We start from the raw sequence: 24,088 nt of genomic DNA, 5'->3' as shown, positions 1-24,088 counted from the left end.
ATTGTAACGTTAAATTTATTTTTTGTGATTAATAAATTTAACAGTTCCTTTCTTGAGCTTAATGTAAGTAAACTCTTGTTTCATTTAATCCAAATTAAGCTTATTTTCCATATAGCTCCTAGCTTGCATAAACATTTACTATTCATAACTGGTACTTAGACCAGTCTTGTTGTATTAACTTAAAATCCGTTGTGCCAGGAGTTAATGCATCAGCAAGAACCTGATGTTATTATTATTAGTATTAGTTATTTATTGTCAGGGGTGATGTAACTTTCTCCAGAGGCTAACAGTACAGTAATTCAGCAATTGTGAGTAATTAGTCTCTGCTGTGTACTGTTGAGGAAGTTTATAAATTCTCGTTCTCAGAGAATCGTGCTAAGCCAGCGTAAAGTAATCGTTGCTTGATGTAGCAAGACAATCATTGTCTCTGCTCTTCAATATTATTGAATATTATTATCTATTTAAATAATATTTAAGCATTTATATCAAAATTACCGTGATATTTTAAAAACCCCGTGACATTATTATTATTATTATTATTATTACTACTACTACTACTGTATTTTTATTATCATCATTTGTGGCAATTGAGTGCAGTTTAGTTATCTTTTTGTATGATTTTTAGTTCTTTTTTTTGGCCTAGTGTGATTTTTCAGGGTATTATTAGGTTGATTTTTTTCCCCCTCATTCTTTTGTGTTTTTCATTATCTCATTGTAAGTATTGTAAATATTATTAGCTTGTATTATATTAGGTATATTTTTCTTTTTTTTTTTTTCCGCCCTTGCTAACGTCAGCTGCTTTTATTTACTTTCGGACCTGCGTTGCGAGATTGGAGTTAGTTTGTTTTTCATTACTTAACCCTTTGTTTATTTCCCTTTTCACTTTGTTTTTTCTCAGTTTTTACGCAGTCAGATTGTTATCTTGTGTTGCCTACTCCCATCTCGTAACATATAAATTGGCTTTACCTCGCCAGGATAATACCGTGATACTTTTATTATTAGTGTGTCATTGGTGTGTGTCATTATGGAGGTTAAACCTAGTGATATACCGTGGCGCCCCTACATAATGTGAGCCAGCAAGATGCAGTTGACTTTAACTCACGACCAGCGGAGGATAAGGTTAGGAGGTTGCAGATGCAGGAGTTATGCTTGGTTGCTCAAACTCTTGATATTCAGGGTGAGTCACGTAATGCCTTCCCGTTAACTAACTTAATCTGCCACCGACTGTTTGGCACAGACTCATATGAAGTCCCTGGATCCATACCAGACCTTGAATCAGTTTCTAGATCAGTTCCTTCGTCCCATGATAGTTTAGCTGAGATCACTGTCATCCACCAGAAAGAATCTGGTGATGCAGAGCAGGCTAAGCACGATCATGAGTATAGGATGTTACAGCTTCAGCTACAGCTTCAGAGGGAGAAGAAGGACGAGGAGAATAGGACGTTACAGCATCACCTACAGCTTCAGAGGGAGAATAAGGAGGAGGAGAATAGGACGCTACAGCTTCAGAGGGAGTTGAAGAAGAAGGAGGAGGAGAATGGTACTCTACAGGAGGAGAAAATAAAACTGGAGCAGATGAAGCTTGACTATGAGATGGGTATGAATTGCCCAAGTGCCCCAACTAATTTTCCCCATTCTTTTTCAGGACTTAGAGCAGTTGAACCCACTAAATTATTTCCCCCATTTGATGAGTGGTTTGTTATGGAGTTCGTTGACCGATTTGAGAAGATTGCTACAGGTAACAAGTGGCCCAGAGACAGCTGGTCATCTGTAGTTCAGACAGTAATCAAAGGTAAAGCATTGAAGGCCTATGACAGTCTTAGCTTCCAAGAATCACAGGATTATCAGGTATTTAAAAAAGCCATACTGTGTGCATACGAGATGAGACCTGAAGCTTACAGGCAGAAATTTTGGAATTGCAGCAAGCGCCCTCATGGCATGTTTGTAGATTTCAGTAGGCAGATGACTGATGCATTTAATCAATGGATGCGAAGTGAGGATGTCTCAGAATCTTATGTTAAGCTTAAGAAACTTGTTATCCTCGAGAACTTCCTTGATAAGATTGATGTTTAAGAACTTGCCTTGTTGATAAGAAAGTTAAGAATGCTGCTGAGGCTGCAGTTTATGCAGATGATTATTTATTGATTAAGAATTTGAATAATGGTAAGGAAGTTCCTAGGAGTGTTCCTCAGAAGTGTTACCCCGCTCAGCTCCCCAAACAACCATCTCAGATGCTCAACTCCACGAATTACTCCACACCCAAACCTGATACACATCACATTTCCTTAAAACCTACACGCTGCCCATTTATTTGTTCATATTGCAAGAAGCCAGGTCACACTGTAGATAGATGTTGGCGAAAGTCAGGTGTTGTGAAGCCAGTGAGCTTTGTTTCTCGTGGAGCTCCTGTGGTTACCCCTTCAGTTGGTTCCCTTGTTGTTAATCAGGGAAAGTCCGATGTTTTACCCCCTGCTAGGGTTGATGTTGTTCCGGAAGGTGGGAAGGAGAAGGCCACAGTTGTGTTGGATCCCACTGTTCCAGGAGGTGTGGTACAGGCGGTGACGAGCAATGTTGTCCCTGCTTCTTTGTATGCCCCCTACCTGTATTATGGTTCGGTGAAGGTGAATGGCGTGCAGCGTCCGGTACGCATTCTTCGTGACACTGGTTCTTCAATTTCCTTGTGGGTAAGGCCAAATAATGAAGTTCTTGATGTTGCAGGAGAAGAGTTTGTTCTGTTCAACCTGAATATCAGCTGTGAAACATATATAATATATATAGGGTCAAATAATTATACATAGTAAGACCTATCACGTTCTTATACATGAAGGTTCCATGCGGCCAAATCCGTGATGGAATGGAGTGCGGCTGTGCCTGAGGACCCCGCACATAAAGTGCTCCCTGGGTCCTCAGGAGCCTTACCTCAAGATCACACTCATAAACTAAAATAGATCTTATGCCACCTATTGTATCATATAACAGGTCTGAATCAAGTCTCTCATGAATGTGTAGTGGCCCCTTATTTAGTAGATTAGTGTATTGGAAAGCCTAGCTTAGACCTGCTCGATTTTACTTGTTAGTTAAAATAAAGTATAATTTTACTATATTTTTTTACGGTAAATTTAATCAGGCGAGGAAAGTGTGTTTAAAAAATTTTCTACAAAAATTGTTCTAATTTAGGACGGGTTAGGTACAAAAAAAAATTATAAATATTTTGCGAATCTCGAAGTTTACTCTAGATCAAAGCTGCTATAAAATTTTCACTGTAAATTTTAGTAAAATCATAAAAAGAGACTAAATTTAGTAAAATCAAAGTTGGCTTTCCAGTACACTAATCTGCTAAATAAGGAGCCACTATATATTCATGAGAGAGACTTGACTCAGACCTAGTAAGTTAACAAGTGGCATTAGACCCATTTTAGAATAAAAATTATGGGGACGATCTTGAGGTAAGGCTCTTGAGGACCCCGGGAACACAGCCGTTGAGAGCGTGTGTGAAGGGGTCCTCGGGCACAGCCGCACTCCGTTCCATAATGTATATGGCCGCATGGGACTCTCAAATATAAGAACCTGATCTCATTCGGCCTGTATACTGATTTTACCCAAAATTGTGTATATGTTATAGGTGAGATAAGCAGGACAGAAAGTGGAGTGTTCCGACCGAGTTCGATTACAGTTGTATATGGCTGTCACTCTACATTATCTTTAAGTCTTGTATAAGTTAGTACATAAGGCGAGTTGATATATATTAATATAAAAAGGTGAAATTTGAAGGTGTGTTTACTACAAATTTTACTTTCTGTGAACAATTTAAGTGGGGCAGGGAGGGGTGTCTTATTAGGAGGTTTGTAAACTCCTGTCCCTATGAAGCCAATAATTTTGCATAAGAGAAATAAACGGAGTTTAACCGCTTTAAGCAGAGATTAGAAGTCTCTCTTCTGACCTAAATCTCGGGTTAAGCTAGTCTTGGGAGACATCTTTTGAGTGCAAATCAAATTTTTTTTATTAAACTATAGCCTATTATTTGAAGTCGAGAAATTATCTTCATTCAAGAGCTCCTTGGGCTCATTCATAGTAAAGGCTCAGGAGAAGAATTAGAATAAAGAATAAGCCAACTATTTTTCAGGAATAGACATTAGAAATTTCTAGGATATAGGCGACTGGCAGGATTAGGGTAATGTCTACGTCAAAAATTAAAAAAAAATAACAGCAATTAAGAAAAATCGTAAAGAAAATGGTAAGCGAGCAGATCCTTTGGGGTCAAATCTGCATTCATATGGTGAGTTTTTTTCTTGGTCTATGATTGTTTTTTTTTTTTTTTTTAGCTAGAATGGAAGCTAGGATTATAACGGCACATCTGATTAGAAGTGTTAAAATTATAATCAATGATAGAATGATCATTGTTTTTTCTAGGAATTTCTAGCCCTCGTGATTGGAAGTCACATATACTGGATATACTAATAAAAAATTAAATTCTAAAAGGAGATCGAATCTCCATGATCAGAGCTTAAATCTTAGGCATTTATCTGCCATTTTAGAATGAAGTGGTCGAAATTTGAACGTATTAAACTGTAAATCTAAAGGTAAGTTGCTCCTTCAGTAATTTTCAAGGTTTAAAAGATTTTTACTTTTATTGAAAGCTTTGAAGGCTTTTAGTTTAATTAACTTAAAACCTTGAGGATTATAGAAATATATGGCAGGGAATTTCACCTTATCTTAGAAGATCAAAACTTCTTGTGCTTGTACACTAACATATACGTTAAATCTAAGTGAATACTCACATTTTTAGATTTGTAATCTAACGTCTTAACAATTGCACTATGAAATTTTAATGCAACTGTGTTTTTTTTCAACAAATCATATGGATATTGGAACTTTATATTTTGTTTTAGGAGCCTGGGCCAGGATAGTTGGAACTTCTTTGGTAATTCGGGCTGAATTAGGTCAGCCAGGAAGGTTGATTGGGGACGATCAGATTTATAATATAGTGGTTACTGCACATGCTTTTATTATGATTTTCTTTATAGTTATGCCTATTATAACTGGTGGGTTCGGGAATTGATTGGTTCCTTTATTATTAGGTGCATAAATAACATAAGGTTTTGATTATTACCTCCATCGTTAACTTTGCTTTTACTAAGGGGAATAGTAGAAAAGGGGGTTGGATCAGGTTGAACCGTGTATCCTCCTTTATCGGCAGGTTTTGCTCATGCTGGGGCGTCTGTTGGCCTGGCAATTTTTTCTTTACATTTGGCTAGGGTTTCTTCTAGTCTGGGAGCTATTAATTTTATGACTACTGTTATTAATATACGATGGATCGTATGCCTTTGTTTGTTTGGTCAGTATTTATTACAGCTATTTTGCTTTTAATTTCTTTGCCTGTTTTGGCTGGTGCGATTACTATATTATTAACTGATCGTAATTTGAACACTTTTTTCTTTGACCCAGCGGGAGGAGGGGATCCAGTCCTTTATCAGCATTTATTTTGATTTTTCGGGCATCCTGAGGTTTATATTTTAATTTTGCCTGCATTTGGGATGATTTCACATATTGTTAGTCAAGAATCAGGAAAAAAAGAGGCTTTTGGAAGGTTAGGTATGATTTATGCTGTGTTAGCTATTGGGATTCTTGGTTTTGTAGTGTGAGCTCATCATATGTTTACCGTGGGGATGGATGTGGATACTCGAGCATATTTTACGTCAGCGACAATAATTATTGCGGTTCCGACTGGAATTAAAATTTTTAGGTGGTTAGGAACTCTTCATGGGACACTAATTAATTATAGACATTCTATGTGTTACTAGGATTTTTTTTTATTTACGGTAGGAGGATTAACGGGGGTTGTATTGGCTAATTCTTCAATTTATATTATTTTACATGATACTTATTATGTCGTAGCACATTTCCACTATGTACTTTCGATGGGTGCTGTTTTTGGAATTTTTGCGGGGAGTAACAGGTGCAAAGACTTTGCCGCTAGTTTCTTGTGAGGTTAAATGTCAGTTGTTTGATGGATCGGCACGATTGGGTGTTGTACTGTAGATTATTTACCAGAGAGTGGTGTTGATTTAATACTTGGCAATGAACTAGTGAGGGGTGAGGACATCACCACTCCAGTTTTGTCAGAGATGCCAGTGCCTGATGTTCCCTCGGAGGTTGATCCCAGTGATGCAGAGGTATTCCAAGTTTGTGCAGTGACTAGGTCCTTGTCACGTGCAGAGAGGAGTCGACAGGAGAAGGCAGCTTGTAGTGTGCCCAGCGTCACCGTACCAGAGGCAACAGTTAGTCCTACGTCTGAGGACACAAAACAATCAGACGATGAGATATCTTTGGCAGATACGTTTATGGGTTCTGTGAGAGATATTCCACCTGTTCCATTGGAGGGGGTGAACATTGAGAAGTTAAAGGATTTCCAGTCTGGAGGCCAGGAGATTCAGAGGTTGAAGTTGTGTGCAGTGGATGATTTTGAGAAGGAGAAGGGTGGATGTTTTTATGTGAAAGATGAGTTTTTGTGGAGATGGTAGAGACCTCCACATGTGAATGTAGATGATGGGATGTGAGACTACCATCATATCGTAGTACCTAATGTGTGCAGGCAGGAGTTAAGTCAACTGGCCCATTCTACTTTATTTGCAAGTCATATGGGTGTAAGGAAAACCATGTAGAGGCTGTGTGCAGAATTCTATTGGCCCCGCATGGCAGCTGATGTGGCTAAGTTTGTCAAACATTGTCATACCTGTCACTGACCCCCCTTTTTCCAGGTTAATTATTGATGTAGTGGGACCCTTGCCCCCAGCTTCTACTGGTAACTCATATTTGCTCACTATCATTGACCCCTCCACGAGGTACCCTGAGGCAATACCTTTACGATCAGTTAAGGTGAAGGCAGTGGTTAGGGTTTTGCTAGATTTCTTTACAAGGTTTGGTTTGCCCCGTGAGTTTCAGTCAGACAGAGGGTCTAATTTTCTTTCCAACATCTTCCAGCAGTCATTAGCTCGACTTTGCATCAAACACATCAAGAGCAGTGCCTACCATTCGGAGACGCAAGGTGCCTTGGAGCTTTACCACCAGACTCTCAAGAATGTGCTCCTCAAGTACTATCTGGAGCACTCTAAGGACTGGGACCATGGTGTGCCATTCCTCCTGTTCGCTACGAGGGACTTTCCCCAGGAGAGTTTGGGTTTCTCTCCTAATGAGCTCGTGTTTGCCCATCGAGTTCGGGGTCGCCTGATCTTGGTTAAGGAGAATTGGAGCAGTAACCTCGCCAAGAGCAAGAGCTTACTCCGTTATGTGCAGGACTTCAAGACCCGTATGAGTGAGACTCTGGAGCTGGCACTGGAATCTCTCAAGCAAGCTCAAGATAACATGAAGGTGTGGTACGATCTATATGCCAAGTTGAGGGAGTTTAAGGTCGGTGATGAGGTTTTGGTGTTGCTGCCACTGCAGGGTCAGCCACTGGCTGCTAAGTTTAGTGGTCCTTGCCCTGTAGTGTGGCGTATTGGAGACACTGGCTACCTGGTGGAGAACCATGAGAGAAGGAAGAAGCATCAACTGTGCCATGTGAACATGCTGAATCTGTACCATCGTGCACCAGATTCTCCAGTTCCCGTACACCTTGTCTCCGCTACTGCTGCTGCTGCTGAGAAGGATGCTGATAGTGGGTTGTTTGAGGTGGGCTGCGAGTTTCCAGATTGTAGCTGGGTGAAGAATGATGAGGCGGAGTGTCACGGGGGGGATGTGAATTTCTGAATTAAGATTGCTGGATGTTACTTGAAAATAGAGACGAGGCATTAACTTGAGAAAGTCTGGCAGTGAGTTTTACTTTATTCCGGCATACTTCGCCGATTCTCTAGAGACAAGAATTTATTAACTTTCTCAACAGTACACAGCAGAGACCAATTACTCACGAGTGCTGTTTGTAGTACTATTAGCCTCTCGAGAAAGTGACTCCACCCCTAACCATCAATAACTAATGCTAATAATAATAAACAGGTTCTTGCCGGTGCTTAACTCCTGGCTGGCACAACGGACTTAAGTTTGATACAAAAGAACTGGCCTAAGTACCAGTTATGAATATTGTGAAGAGTTTGTGCAAACTTGGAGCGGCAACTAAAATAAGCTTGTGGAGAAATAAAACATGAGTCTAATTACATCAAGCTCAAAGAAAAGAACCGTAAATTTATTGATTACAATGAGATAAATTTACATTATATGAATCTGAAAATGAATTCAGAAGGAGAATTTCACGGTCATTAGTGGACTCATGAATTCAAATAACAAGAGAATACACTCACTCGCTCATTCAAAAGCTAATTAAACTTAAGCCTAGAAAAACGAACAGAAATACTGGTCAGTGGAAGGGAGACGAAACGAAAGTCTGGGTGCCTGTAATGAACACCAACGCTGCTATTCGCTCCAAACCCACTTCGCCAATCACCGTCAAGGTGGAGATTCAGGAATTTGCTGTACAACAGAGATGCTGCTCTACGCTGGGCACAAAACAATCCTATTCTCGCGACAATCCCGAGCTGACTGACTTCAAACTCGGACGGGAGGTACGAGCTGGCCGTATTTGCAGGAAGTAGGCGTGGCATAACTTCAACCATCAACGGAAAGAAAGTGAACGATATAGGCTCACAATAAATCACTCAGTGAAAGCACTAATGTCGTGGATAAGAATGGTCACTTGTGAAACAGTGACAAATGTTCTGAAAACCATCCCGATCAAAGTGAATACAAGGATGGTTGAACTGAGTGATGCCCAATGGGAATTCCACTAGAGTTCGTGGTTTTCTCATTAAAGTACAATGTCACGAATTTATATAAATACGCTCGCGCGAATTCGTGACATTACACCCCATCAAAATCAAATTTTTCTTCAGAAAAATCTTCGGTATACATACATATAAATCCAAACTCAGTCACACAAGATTCACACTGTGGTATGTGTACTATCCTGCTACAGGAGAAAATCACAGTCACCCATGAACGTAAAAACCTTGTATTTACGTTAATAGAAGCAAGCTTTAGGAAAAAACTCCGTGACGACAGTGAAAAATCCTGTACTCAGGTCAAACTGAGTGAAAAGTTCACTACATTTACATTAACAACTGACTGTTATGTGGCGTGATGTATGTAATACACGGTGTAGGTGTGACAGTTGTGGTGTAACTTTGCATTCGTGTAAAATGATATTGAAATACCTGCTGCCGCCGGACCGGCCACCCCACCACCCCCCCCTACCACCAAGCCACTGCCTCACCACCACCCCAGGAGGACACCACAGAGGGCTGGGTCACCGAGAGGTCAACCCGGGACAAGAAGGACATCGGTGCCCCCTGTCCTGAGTCCCTCTAACCCTCAACCACCCCGACGGAAACTATGCCGGCAGAAGACACAACCCTGCGGGCGGGACAGCACTCACCAGGTTCGGGGTGGGACTGATCCAGAGTCAGTCCCAAGCAACACCACGGTACGGCCTCAGTACGTACCGGGGAGGGTTCGGCAACTGTATGCCCCTCGGTTGCTTTCCCCCTGTAGCGCCGCCATATCGGCCACTGTACACCCTTCAGCTACAGCCACCTCTGGAGAAGGCCTCGGAGTGTCAGCTATTGAGCGCACTCCGACTGGCAAAGACCTCGGAGTGTCAGCTATTGAGCGCACTCCGACTGGCAAAGGCCACGGAGTGACAGCTATTGAGCGCACTCCGCCTGGCAGAGAGAGGAGGAGTGGAACTGCGATATCGGCCACTGTACGTGTCGGGGAGGGTTCAGCCACTGTACGCCCCTCATCCACTACCTCCTCCTCCTACGGGAGTACTACCCCCGGAGTGTCAGCTATTGAGTGCACTCCGGTGGGAAAAGGAAGCTGGAGTGGAACCGCGATATCGGCCACTGTACGTGTCGGGGACGGTTCGGCCACTGTATGCCCCTCATCCACTACCTCTTCCTACTACGGGAGTAACACCGCCATATTGGCCACTGTATGTGTGGGGGAAGGGTCGGCCACTGTATGTCCTTCTGTTACTTTCCGTGGGGCAGGCAGAGCCGCGGTATTGGCCACTGTACGTGCCGGGGAGGGTGTGGCCATTGTACGCCCCTCATCTGCCTTTTCCTCCTTCGGGAGCAGCACCGCCACATCGGCCACTGTACATGTAGGGGAAGGGTCGGCCACTGTACGTCCTTCAGCTGTAGGCCCTAGAGACCATAGAACCGCCATATCGGCCACTGTATGTGTGGGGGAAGGGTCGGCCACTGTACGTCCTTCGTCCGTGACCTCTAAGGTCCTCCCGGAGAAGGAGGTCCCTTGCACGGCCAGCCTTTCACCTCTCGGCTGCGTGGGACACCCCTCTCTTACTCCCTCCAGGTGTGTTTCCCCCGAGGTACTGCTGGAGTGGTGGCGCGGCCCTGTGTCGGCCCTGCCACCTACACCTGGTCGGTCCTGGTCTCTGACAGATGCTGGAAAGAAGGGGTGCCGCAGTCTGCCCCTGACGGCGCCCTTCGCTAAAGGCGACCGCAGCACCCAGGCTCCCAGACCGGGCTGGCAGGATCCAGAGTCGGGCCACTTGGGCTCTACTCCCCCATGACTCTCTGCCCGGAAGAAGAGGTGACAGGCCCCCCTCCTGCAGCTGTTTGGCCCCAGTCCCGAGGGCCGCCCTTCAGGTCGAGGCCCTCAGTCCCGAGGGCCTCCCTGCTCCCCATCAACGAGGCTCCAACATGAGGGCCTCTCAGGTCGAGGCACCCAAACGGGAGAGCCTCCCTGCACCCCCCCAACGAAGGAACCCCGGGTGGCGGCTCCCCTACGGGTAGTCCACTGTCTCCTGCAGGGGGGCTCCACAGGAGACCCCCCCTCCCACGCCCGGGCGCCTCTTGTGCTAAGTCCAGGAAACAAGGGCCAGTAGTGACTAGAGTGTATCTCCTGTGTCAGAGAAAACCGCAGAGACGGGAGTGAACAGTGACAGTGAAAGAGTGGGATCGGAATAGTATTAGTAACACATTGTGAATTAAATACCCAGGCAGAACAGAAAAGACTAGTGAACCCGGACATAGAACCTGAGCGCGAGGTAAAGCCAAAAGGCAGTGAACAGTGTCCCCGCAACTAAGTACCTTCCTCAAGTGTCGCGACTCGCGCTCTAATCAATTATAGTAATACTCGCCCTCTCAACCTCTGGCACACTCCACCTATAGTGCATCAGGCTGAGACTATAAAATATTCATTTGCCTAAAGAACACAATCCTGGTATCTAGAACTTATAACCCACCATCGGGATACAATTACAGAACTCTACCCTCTGCCTGTACTGTGTGTGCTATATATTATTGTGAAGCTAACTCTATAAACCTGTCCCCATCATATCTTGTAACCCTTTGTTCGTATTGTCACAGTGTATTGAAATAAGCAATAGATGTGTTAAGGTGTACTGCCTAGTGTTTATGCCCTGCACCTTTGTGAGTGTTTTATTTCCGGTCCAGAGAGAGGACCCCACTCAGTTGCTCGCGTTTTTGGCGCGAGAAGTCGAGCCAAAAACACCTCGCATAACACTGGTGGCCAGCGGCGGTTCTGGATCCGGATAAAACACAGAGGAACACAAAAGGGAAACCTGCACTATGGCAGCCAAACCTCACATCCAATTGCCGAAGTTCAATCCTGAACAGTATGACACAGATGTTTACCTAGATATGGTAAAACCCCTCCTAGACACTGGGTTTGACACAGGCAGAGAAAAAATGGCTGTCACACTACCCAACCTCGGCAAAATAATTGCTACTGTAGCCACGAAAATTGTCCCTGAATTGACATGGGACCAATTTTCGCACATTGTAAAACGGGCAGTCACGCCTTCATTGGGCAAAGTTGTCGCCCTCTCACAACTCGACGCCCTCACCTACGACAGCTGCCTTGACAACACGTTCGTCCAGGCTAGGTGCCTCGTCAGCGTCGCCTATCCCGAGGCTACCACCGCAATACGGGATCAACACACTTTTAACACCCTGCTAAGGATCCTCTCGAGCTCAATATGGGAACACTTCACCATCTATGATCCCTCAGGCGATATGGATCATGACCTGCAACTCGTCCGACGGCTCCTCGCCGCCCGTCCTATGCAGCAACCTATTCACGCGGTGAGCAAATTCCCCACCACCAAACCAAAACCACCCAAGACTAGGACACCACCCATTCAGCCCACCCAACCTACCACAGAGCCGCCCGTCACCGTCCCCAGGGCTCACCCACAGAGAAAACGCCCCAACCCCAGGAAGAATTCGAACCTCATATCTATTAACCCCTGGGAATTTACTACCTGCAGCTGTACCTGCCCCCTGCATGTCATCAGGGAACAGCTTAAGGCAAACCAAAGCAGGACCTTCAATCAGGGGCACAGGAAAGTCTCATCCCTAGAGGACGACACTACACAGGACGATGCTCCACCCATCATCTACTCGTACCCTGAACCCGGCGACGAGCAGCCCGATGAGGACGACAACCCGCAGCCGATGGATTTTTAGGTCCGCCCCCGCACCTCCCCACGGTGGCAGGGGCCACTTCACACAAGTACAGACCTCCAGTCTACGGCAAAATATGCCTGAACGGGGTCAAGGCTAGATTACTGGTGGACACGGGAGCTGCCAAGTCATGCCTGTATTCGCACTTCTGCTCCTGCCACAACTCCACCTTCGGCCCCCTTCTCCTCACCTCAGCCAATCTCGTAGACGCAGGGGATGGCCCCCTGCCTATCCGTGGGGAAACTCGGGCCCTGCGGACCGAAACACACCACCAGAAAGCATCCACCACTCATCCCTTCATCATCTTCGACTCCACCTGTCGTGCATACGATGGCTGCCTGGGGCTGGACCTCCTCCAAAAACTACACACCACCATCGACTGCCACCAGCGCCGACTCCACTTCAGTCCAGCCCCCACGCCCCCAGTGAAACAAAAAAAACAAACCAACATCACCACTCATCAACACAACACATACAAACCACCTCCCCCTGACAGTCATCCTCCCCAACCTATCTGCACATGCAACTCCACGCCATGGTCGCTTCACACCCCACCCACTCAATCACTACCCCTCCCTTCCACCCAACCAACTCAACCTCACTTTCCAACTTTCCCTGCTGCTATCACCTCCGCTATCACTATTCCACCCCATCACAAGGCTTGGTTAGAACTAAACAGACCCTCCGGTACCTCCGTCCTCTTTTCTCCCGCCCTACCAACCGGACCCGTCATCGTGTTTAGTGTCCCCGACTTTCCTCCCCCCCCCCCCACATCCGAACTGTCCGTGTCGCTAACCTCGCCGCCACACCCCTTACCCTACCTCGAGGACTAATTGTCGCTGATATGGGAGAAGTCGAGCCTTGTATGACACCGCCCTCCAACCACCCCACTCTACCTCCTCTCCCTTCACATCTATCTACCTCCCAGACCAACAGCCTCCAATGATTACTCCTGGACTTTCAAGACCTCTTCTCATCTGGTCCTGCAGACATCGGCCACACGACTTATCTCAGTCACGAAATTCACACAACCGGACCGCCCATTCGCCAACCATCACACCACAAAAACCCTAAACAACGGGCGGAGGAAGACCGGCAGGTCCAGGACATGCTTGATACCAGGGTAATCTCCAACTCAAATAGCCCTTGGTCCTCTCCCGTCGTACTAGTCAGAAAGACGGAACAATGCGGTTCTGTGTGGATTACTGCAAACTCAACGATGTCACCACCAAGGACACCACGCCCCTCCCCAGAATTGACGATTCCCTAGACTCCCTACGCGGTTCAACCTAGTTCTCCACGCTAGACCTACAGTCAGGTTACTGGCAAGTTCCTGTCCATCCAGGGGACAAACAGAAAACTGCTTTCTCCACCTCAAACGGAAAACATTATGAGTTTAATGTCCTTCCCTTCGGACTCTGCAACACCCCAGCTACATTCTCCCGCCTCATGGAGTCTGTACTAGGCGGCCTAACTGTGAAATCTGCTTGGCGTACCTTGATGACGTCATTGTTTTCAGTCGCACCTGGGTCGACCATCTACACCGCCTCAAACAAGCTTTCCTACGTATACGCCAGGCTGGACTAAAACTCAAACCCTCCAAATGCGTCCTAGCCAAGCGATCCGTCTCCTTCCTAGGACACGTGATCGGAGCCGAGGGCATTTCCCCTGACCCTGAAACACTACGTGTGATAGCAGACATCCCCCTACCGAAAGACGTCCACGAAACCCGTGCCTTCTTAGGCCTGACTTCATATTGCAGGCATTTCATAAAAGGCTTCACTGATATCACAAAGCCGCTCCATGACCTGACTAAGAAAGGCGAACCATTCACATGGACTGAGGAAAGGAAAGCCGCGTTTAACAACCTTAAGTCAAAACTCATCTCAGCCCCCATCGCTGCCTTTCCAGACTGCAACCTCCCTTTTCGTCTGTACACCGACGTCTCCCTTATTGCCATAGGGGCTGTTCTCAGGCAAGTGCAGGACGGGCGTGAACACATCATCACCTGCGCCAGCTGCACCTTGAATCAGACCAAACGTAATTACGCGGCCACCAAACGTGAATGCCTCAGAATCATCTGGCCGCTTGACTATTTCCGATCATACATCTCCGGCACCCACGTAGTCATCATCACCGACCACCAATCCCTGCAGTGGCTACGCCAGTCCAATACTAACAACGCCCAACTCATCCGGTGGCGAGCAGCATTAGAAGAGTTCGATTTCGAAATATCTTATCGGCCTGGCAAACTACACACCAACGCTGACGCCCTTTCCCGCCTACCCATCAATGCTGTACCTCCCAAACCAGGCCTCATTCAAATGTGGCGGGATAAACAATGCCCCACCTGGATTCCCCAGCGCATTTTCACCAAATTACACCAGCACGGCGATCACCTGTTCAACTCAGATGGCCATATCATCCTCGACCCGACCACCGCCAACGATGCAATGCTGCACCTCCATGCCAACAATGGCATCCACCTCGGGACAAAGAAACTTTCACAAGTTTTCAATGAAATATATTGGACCTCTAACCTCTCCACCATCGCCAAAAGCATTTTCCAAGCATGCCGTGCCTGCACCTTGGGCAAAGACATCACCCAAACACCTGGCCCAGCAGGGAAACTAAATGCACAAAAACCATGGCAATTGCTTTCTCTCAACGTCGTCGGCCCCCTCACACCTAAATCAGGGTACAAATATATCATCACCTTCGTGGATGTTAATTCTAAATTCCTCATAGCCTGCCCCGCTAAAGAACACAATGCCGTTTCAGTTGCTGACGCCCTAGTCCACCACATCTTCCCCTGTTTAGGAATCCCACAGGCCTTACATTCTTACAACGCACCGGAATTTATAAGAAAAATCTGGGAGGAGCTCACGTCAATATTTGGCTATCGCATCTCCCATTCATCCCCATACTGGCCACAGGGAAACAGTATTTGTGAGAGGAGTCATAGATCTCTCCTAAATCAAGTAAGGACAAGGATCATGCAAACTGGAAATGACGACTGGCCAGCGCACATCAAAATCGTGCAATGGGGCTTGAACACGTGCCCCAGAGAGATCGGCATCACCCCCCACGAGCGAGTTTTCGGGGAATCCCCACTCCTCCTACCCCTCCACCACCACCTACAACCTCACACCACACCCTCCACCAACGACCCCCTACACCACCTCAGACAACGCCTCCAGCACCTCCAAGCACAAGACCTGCAACCCGACACTAACCCCACCAACCCCTACAAGCCGGGAGATTCTGTCGTCGTAGCACGCCTCCCTACCCCCACCAAGACCTTCCCCTGTTCGACGGGCCCTTCACCATCATCAAAGTCCCTAACCCCTATCAAGTCACGTTTAACCATGAAGGCCAACCATGGACCTACAGAAACAGACACATGCGCCCCTTCCCACCCTCCAACAATGACCCCACACTCACCCGCATGCCAAATCCCACCCGCTGCACACCTACCACCACGGCGTCTTCTGAGAATTACCCCCCGGACTCCTACTCCTACTCCTTCTCACCACCCCCCTACACCTCACCTACAGTCATGCCACCACCCCCCACCCAGCCCCCAACGCACCACCCACTTCCCCCGACCCCGATCACCCACAACCACCCATCCTACATCCCTCTCCTATGCCCACTCCACTGTCTCCTCCACGCCTGTCTCCTACACCACCCACGGCACCACCAGCCCCGCTCACTCCCGCCCAACCAGCACATTTTCCTACCACCATCACCGCACCACTGCATCCTGCCTCCTACCCCCCTCACCCTACCCCACGCACTACACCTGTCGCCACATCAGCCCCCAGCCCACCACGTGCGCCCACACCACCTCTCCCATGCACCACCCACACCACCACTCCTGCCCCCCCCTTACCCACTGACCATTCTCATTACACACGACGCACCACACTCTCGCCCATGCCCGCCGCCACCCAGAATCACACCCCAACACCACCACGTGTCCAACCACCCTCACCACCCACACCCACCCTCACCACCACGACCACCAGATCAGGGCGCCTGTCCCGCCCACCATCTCGATACACCCCAACACCCCCATCTCCATCCCACCTGGCTTCCCATCCCCCAGCACGTGGTAGCCTCCCCCCAAACACCACCCCCATTACCCTACCCCTCCACCAGGCAAGATGGAAACTCCCCAAATCTCAATTCCCCAAAGGAAAATGCTCCTCCCACCCATCCATCCCCCATATAAACCCCAAGATCTCCTCACTTGCCAGCATACAGCTTCTGCCCTTCCTCCAGACACCACCGCCTGAAATGAAAATCGAAAGGTTAACATGGTGCCCTCCCGACTGCCTCTGCATCAGGATACAGGCGGCACACCAGCTCCTCCGGCTCCAACAGCACACCACCCAACCATCATCCCTACACCTCACCCTCAGCCCCCACCAGGAGCCGAACCTCACCACCCACCATTGGACCAGCCTCCTCAACCATCTCACACCAGCCCACCAGATCCCTACTACCACAACATACCACCTCCAGTCATGGGGACGTGACTTCTCCACCGCGGAAGGTTGTGAAATACCTTCCGCTGCCGGACCAGCCACCCCACCACTCCTCACCCTACCACCAAGCCGCCGCCTCACCACAACCCCAGGAGGACACTGCGGAGGGCTGGGTCACTGAGAGGTCAACCCGGGGCAAGAAGGATATTGGTGCCCCCCTGTCCTGAGTCCCTCTACCCCTCAACCGCCCCAACGGAAACTACACCGGCGGAAGACACGACCCTGCAGGCGGGACAGCACTCACCAGGTTCGGGGTGGGACTGATCCAGAGTCAGTCCCAAGCAACACATGCGGTACAGCCTCAGTACGTACCGGGGAGGGTTCAGCCACTGTACGCCCCTCAGTTGCTTTCCCCCTGTAGCGCCGCCATATCGGCCACTGTACGTGTGGGGGAAGGTTCGGCCACTGTACGCCCTTCAGCTACAGCCACCTCTGGAGAAGGCCTCGGAGTGTCAGCTATTGAGTGCACTCTGACTGGCAAAGACCTCGGAGTGTCAGCTATTGAGCGCACTCCGGGTGACAAAGGCCTCGGAGTGTCAGCTATTGAACGCACTCCGACTGGCAAAGGCCACGGAGTGACAGCTATTGAGCGCACTCCACCTGGCAGAGAGAGGAGGAATGGAACCGCGATATCTGCCACTGTACGTGTCGGGGAGGGTTTGGCCACTGTACGCCCCTCATCCACTATCTCCTCCTACGGGACTACTACCCCTGGAGTGTCAGCTATTGAGCGCACTCTGGTGGGAAAAGCAAGCAGGAGTGGAACCGCGATATCGGCCACTGTATGTGTTGGGGAGGGTTCGGCCACTGTATGCCCCTCATCCACTACCTCTTCCTACTACGGGAGTAACACCGCCATATTGGCCACTGTACGTGTGGGGGAAGGGTCGGCCACTGTATGTCCTTCTGTTACTTTTCGTGTGGCAGGCAGAGCCGTGGTATCGGCCATCGTACGTGCCAGGGAGGGTGTGGCCATTATGCGCCACTCATCTGCCTTTTCCTCCTTTGGGAGCAGCACCGCCACATCGGCCACTGTACGTGTGGGGGAAGGGTCAGCCACTGTATGTCCTTCAGCTGTAGGTCCTAGAGATCACGGAACCGCCGTATCGGCCACTGTACGTGTGGGGGAAGGGTCGGCCACTGTACGTCCTTCGTCCGTGATCTCTAAGGTCCTTCCGGGGAAGGAGGTCCCTTGCGTGGCCAGCCTTTCACCTCTTGGCTGCGTGGGATGCCCCTCTCTTACTCCCTCCAGGTGTGTTTCCCCCGAGGTACTGCCGGAGTGGTGGTGCGGCCCTGTGTCGGCCCTGCCGCCTACTCCTGGTCTGTCCTGGTCTCTGACGGATGCCGGAAAGAAGAGGTGCCGCAGTCTGCCCCTGACAGTGCCCTTCACTAAAGGCGACCGCAGCACCCAGGCTCCCAGACCGGGCCGGCAGGCCCCAGAGTTGGGCCACTTGGGCTTTACTCCCCCACGACTCTCTGCCCGGAAGAAGAGGTGACAGGCCCGCCTCCTGCAGCTGTTCGGCCCCAGTCCCGAGGGCCGCCCTTAAGGTCGAGGCCCCCAGTCCCGAGGGCCGCCCTTAAGGTCGAGGCCCCCAGTCCCGAGGGCCGCCCTTAAGGTCGAGGCCCCCAGTCCCGAGGGCCGCCCTTAAGGTCGAGGCCCCCAGTCCCGAGGGCCTCCCTGCACCCCACCAATGAGGCTCCAACACGAGGGCCTCTCAGGTCAAGGCCCCCAAACGAGAGAGCCTCCCTGCACCCCCCTGATGAAGGAACCCCGGGTGGCGACTCCTCTACAGGTAGTCCACTGTCTCCTGCAGGAGGGCTCCCCAGGAGACCCCCCCTCCCACGCCCGGGCGCCTCTTGTGCTAAGCCCAGGAAACAAGGGCCAGTAGTGACTTAAGTGTATCTCCTGTGTCAGAGAAAACCGCAGAGATGGGAGTGAACAGTGACAGTGAAAGAGTGGGGCTGGAATAATATTAGTAACACATTGTGAATTAAAAACCCAGGCAGAACAGAAAAGACTAGTGAACCCAGACATAGAACCTGTGCATGAGGAAAAGCCAATAGGCAGTGAACAGTGTCCCCGCGACTAAGTAACTTCCTCGAGTGTTGTGACTCGCGCTCTTATCAATTATAGTAATACTCGCCCTCTCGACCCCTGGCCCTCTCCACCTATAGTGTATCAGGTTGAGACTATAAAATATTCATATGCCTAAAGAACACAATCCGGGTATCTAGAACTTATAACCCACAATCGGGATACAAATACAGAACTGTACCCTCTGCCTGTACTGTGTGTGCTATATATTATTGTGAAGTTAACTCTGTAAACCTGTTCCCATCATATCTTGTAACCCTTTGTTTGTATTGTCACAGTGTATTGAAATAAGCAATAGATGTGTTAAGGTGTACTGCCTAGTTTTTATACCCTGTTCCTTTGTGAGTGTTTTATTTCCTGTCCGGAAAGAGGACCCCACTCAGTTGCGAGCGTTTTTGGCACGAGAAATCAAGACAAAAACACCTCGCATAACAGATATAATACAGATCAATAGTAAACAGAGACGACGAGGCAGTTGAGAAGAGGTGGCAGCATGTGGCAGAGACGATCAGCTGATCTGCACGACAAAACTGCTACACCCACCACCTGCAGCTGCAAAATCAATTAATGTGGAGCATCAAAATTGTCAGTGTGACGATTTTTATTAAATTACAATTTCTCTCTTTGCCTAGTAGTCAGTACTTATGTTACAAAAAGTACACTATTTTTTGTAAATGGATATATTATTAACCAGGAAACGTAGTCCTTGGATTGCTCAAATTTCTGAGGACCCCTGTAGTTTGCTGGTTAGACCTAGGTTATTAACCAGGAAACGTGCTAGTCCTTGGATTGCTCAAATCTCTGAGAACGGGCAGTTTACTGGTTAAACCTACTTTATTAACCAGGAAACGTGCCAGTCCTTGGATTGCTCAAATCTCTGAGAATGGGCAGTTTACTGGTTAAACCTACATTATTAACCAGGAAACATGCTGGTCCTTGGATTGCTCAGATCTCTGAGAATGGGCAGTTTACTGGTTAAACCTACATTATTAACCAGGAAATGTTCTAGTCCTTGGATTGCTCAAATCTCTGAGAACAGGCAGTTTACCGGTTAAACCTAACACTACACTTACAATTAATAACAGCAAGCTGAGAATCCCTATGTAGTCTCGGGCAGGTCACATTTTAACACCCAACGTGGGTGTGAACACTCATGTGGATAATGTGCATTCTCAGGGAATTCTCAGAGAGGCCCACAGCTCAAGATACTCCACAAGGTAATTCAGACACAGCCTCGGATTGTCTCTACGGGGGTCTCGAACTTCCCCTTAACCTACAGTACATATGTATGTACAGACCCTGGACATAATGTGTCCTGTGGGACCATCAGGCGAGATGTCAGGTCTGCACCCACATCACCACTGCCCTCTCTTTCAACTGACTCAGAGATTATGGACGTGGATTCAAACGGCACAGGAAGGACATGTCCCTGATTGGTGGTATGTTGACACACATTGCAGGAACGCACAAAGCTATCTATTTCCTGTCCCATTCCTGGCCAGAAAAGGTCAGCATGGATACGGCCCTGGGTTTTCCTTTGCCCATGTGGCCTCCTGAGGCTGAACAACGACCCCATTCTAACACTGGTTGGCGATGCTTAGTGGGAACGACAAACTGAAGTCGAACCTCGAACTGGGGTGTTCGTGACTCATGGTAGAGCCGTCCTTGTTTATGAAGGAACCTGTTTTGACATCCCCTTGAATACTTAATCACTCTACCTTTTTGCTTCTTCCGCACAGCAGCAAGTGTCGGGTCAGACTGTAGTTCTTGGACAACATCTTGACTACAAATCAGATCTTGCGGCGATGCAATGGTCACTGGGGTGACACAGTTCGGAGCCTTGGCCATGGCTCGTGTTATTGCAGCCGAAGTCTGAGTAGCGTCATCTATGGTGCAACTATACTTGGCACCTGCTATGTTGCCTATAATAAGGTCAACTGCAAGTGTCGTACCAGTGTAAAATGGAGATGCCACCTGGATATATGCCTCAGGGAACAATCTCACTGATCCATCAATAAGGTGAGCTTGGATCTGTCGATGTACTCCTCAGGCTGAACTAGACTCTGCCTGACAGAGCAACCTGAGGAACCATTGTCTCTCAGGACCTTCACAGGAATGCCTCCCACAAACCCTGGCTGAACAAGGAAGGCACTGTTACCTGTGGGAGGGCCTGTGGAGGAAGCAGCCAGCCACTAATGAGGCTGCTGAATGAATGATGCGGCAAACATTGTGCCCTGAGAATTAGAAACCTGAGAGGTCATACTCACTGTCTGGGGAGATGGACCATTGACCACCTGTGAAGGAGGGTTCACTGTTGCTGGGGGACTAGTGAACTGTGGGGAAGTACCTGTACTGCTAAGGACAACACCACCTTACTGCTGTTGAGGAATAAAGGCTGCGTTCGTCTCCTGCTTCCGATACACTGGGGCTGGTGCTGAAAAGGATTGTCCCGATTGTTGATTGCATGGTTGATACTGCTGCAGGTTTATGTGTATTTTGCCCCTGGTCCTTCTGCAGTTTGTTTGGACCTTGGCCACTATTCTGAGAATTCCCTTGATGCTGGGGTTCAGTCTGAGACGGTTTCCAAGATTTGTTAGCTTTCCTGTTCCAGGTGTGTTCCTTACGAGTTTGGTACCCGTATGCAGTGAAGAATGCATCAGCCTTCCCCACCATTTGGCTGGCATCCCTTACCTGGCAGTTCTTAAGCTGAGCCATAAGCTCAGCAGGCCATGATTTTTCTAGCTGCGTGCGCAGCATAAGGTCAACTATCCTCTCTCGCGTGGGAGGAGTTTCATCTTTCTCCATCCACTCATCTAAGTAAGCAGTAAGCCAAACAAGAAACTGAACAGCATTCTCCTTTTCTTGTAGACACGCCCTCATTAACTGACTCCTGGCGTTGTCAACTGTGAGACCGCTTTGATGAGTGCGGCCTTCATCACCTCATATGTGAGATTGTCTCCACGAATTCTATGGAGAATATCGAGGGCAGGGCCCTCAAACAAACTAAGAAACTGGAGCCACTTAGTTGCCTCATCCAGCTGGTACAGCTGAGCCATGTCTTCGAAACGAGCTATGATTGGCTCAATTCACTCTCCTTCCTTGTATGGAGGAAGCTTGATGTGTGGGGTCGCCAGAACATGTGCAGGGAGAGCGCTCGTAGAGCTTGGGTTAGCTGCACCAGATGTGTCTGAAGCCAAGGAGTCTCACTTGAGTTTCAGCATCTCAAGTTCGTGTTTCTCACGTGCCTCGCGCTTGGCACGTTCATGTTCTCGTTCTCTCTCTCGTTGTTCTAGCTCGTATTCGCATTCTCTCTCTCGTTCTCGCTCGTATTCGCGTTCTCTCTCGCGTTGTTTGCATTGTTTTTGCTCGTGTTCACGTTGTTCTCGCTCATGTTCACGTTGTTCTTACTCGTGTTCACGTTCTCTCTCGCGTTCCTCATGCTGAATTCAACCCTCTTCACAAGCATCATTCTCACGTTCCTGCTTGTAACTAAACCGAGAGAGCACATATTCTTTTATTTGTTGGGGATTGCTAAGCCCCATATCTTTGGCTTCCTGTACATACATATTAGTAGCCATGATGCTAACTCAACTAAGGCTGAGTAGACTAAAGACTGAGTACTGACTGCTATTTTGCAGAGAAATGCCAATAATCAAAAGTAAAGAATATAGGCACAGGTTGGTGGTGACCAGTTTTATCTAGTAAAACTGGTAAAGAAAGAAGATTTTAAAAATGCAACTGACTGGGAAAACTAGTACATCAAATTAATATAGATGAATCAATGACCACCAGTAAGATAGAGCCTATAGACGCAAGGAATTAACTTGTGAAAATCTAGCAGTAAGTTTTACTTTAAGCCGGCCTACTTCACCGATGCTCTAGAGACGAGAATTTATAAACTTTCTCAACAGTACACAGAAGAGACTAATTACTCACGAGTGCTGTTTATTGTACTGTTAGCCTCTCGAGAAAGTGACTCCATCCCTGACAATCAATAACTAATGCTAATAATAATAAACAGGTTCTTGCCGGTGCTTAACTTCTGGCTGGCACAACGGATTTAAGTTTGATACAAAAGAATTGGCCTAAGTACCAGTTATGAATATTGTAATGTGTTTGTGCAAACTAGGAGCGGCAACTAAAATAAGCTTAATGTGGAGAAATAAAACACGAGTCTAATTACATTAAGCTCAAAGAAAAGAAACGTAATTTTTTTTATTACAATGAAATAAATTAATGTTATATGAATCTCAAAATGAATTCAAAAGAAGAATTTCACAGTCATTAGTGGATTTATGAATTCAAATAACAAGTGAATACACTCACTTGCTCATTCAAAAGCTAATTAAACTTCAGCCTAGAAAAACGAACAGAAATACTGGTCAGTGGAAGGGAGCCGAAACGAAAGTCTGGGTGCCTGTAATGAACACCAATGCTGCTATTCACTCCAAGCCCGCTTTGCCAATCACCGTCTAGGTGGAGATTATAAAATTCGCTGTACACCGGAGACACTGCTCTACGCTGGGCACAAAACGATCCTATTCTCGCGACGATCCCGAGCTGACTGACCTCAAACTCGGACGGGAGGTATGAGCTGGCCATATTCGCAGGAAGTAGGCGTGGCCTAACTTCAACCGTCAACAGAAAGAAGGTGAACGATATATGCTCACAATAAATCACTCAGTGAAAGCACTAATGTCGTGGATAAGAAGGGTCACTTGTGAAAACCATCCCGATTGAAGTGAATACGAGGACGGTTGAACTGAGTGATGCCCAATGGGAATTACACTAGAGTTCGTGGTTTTCTCAGTAAAGTACAATGTCACGAATTTATATAAATACTCTCACGCGAATTCGTGACACGGAGTCCACTTTCAACTCCAAGTTAGCACATCTATTTTAGGACCAAGCATCTCAGTTGGTTGCCCTTATGTCGACTT

General features: G+C 47.7%; 1 pseudogene; it reads left to right on the top strand.

The window, feature by feature from the left end:
- The window catches only part of LOC145418381 (cytochrome c oxidase subunit 1-like), a 156,250-nt pseudogene extending 150,449 nt beyond the window's left edge, over positions 1 to 5,801 (top strand).
- The last annotated feature ends 18,287 nt before the right edge of the window (positions 5,802 to 24,088 follow it).

Source organism: Coenobita brevimanus, chromosome 114, assembly GCF_032717465.1.
Source record: "Coenobita brevimanus isolate Jiangsu-jjx chromosome 114, ASM3271746v2, whole genome shotgun sequence".
Lineage (NCBI taxonomy): Eukaryota > Metazoa > Arthropoda > Malacostraca > Decapoda > Coenobitidae > Coenobita > Coenobita brevimanus.
Note: the sequence above shows the minus strand (reverse complement) of the source record. Positions and strands in the feature narration are given on the sequence as shown.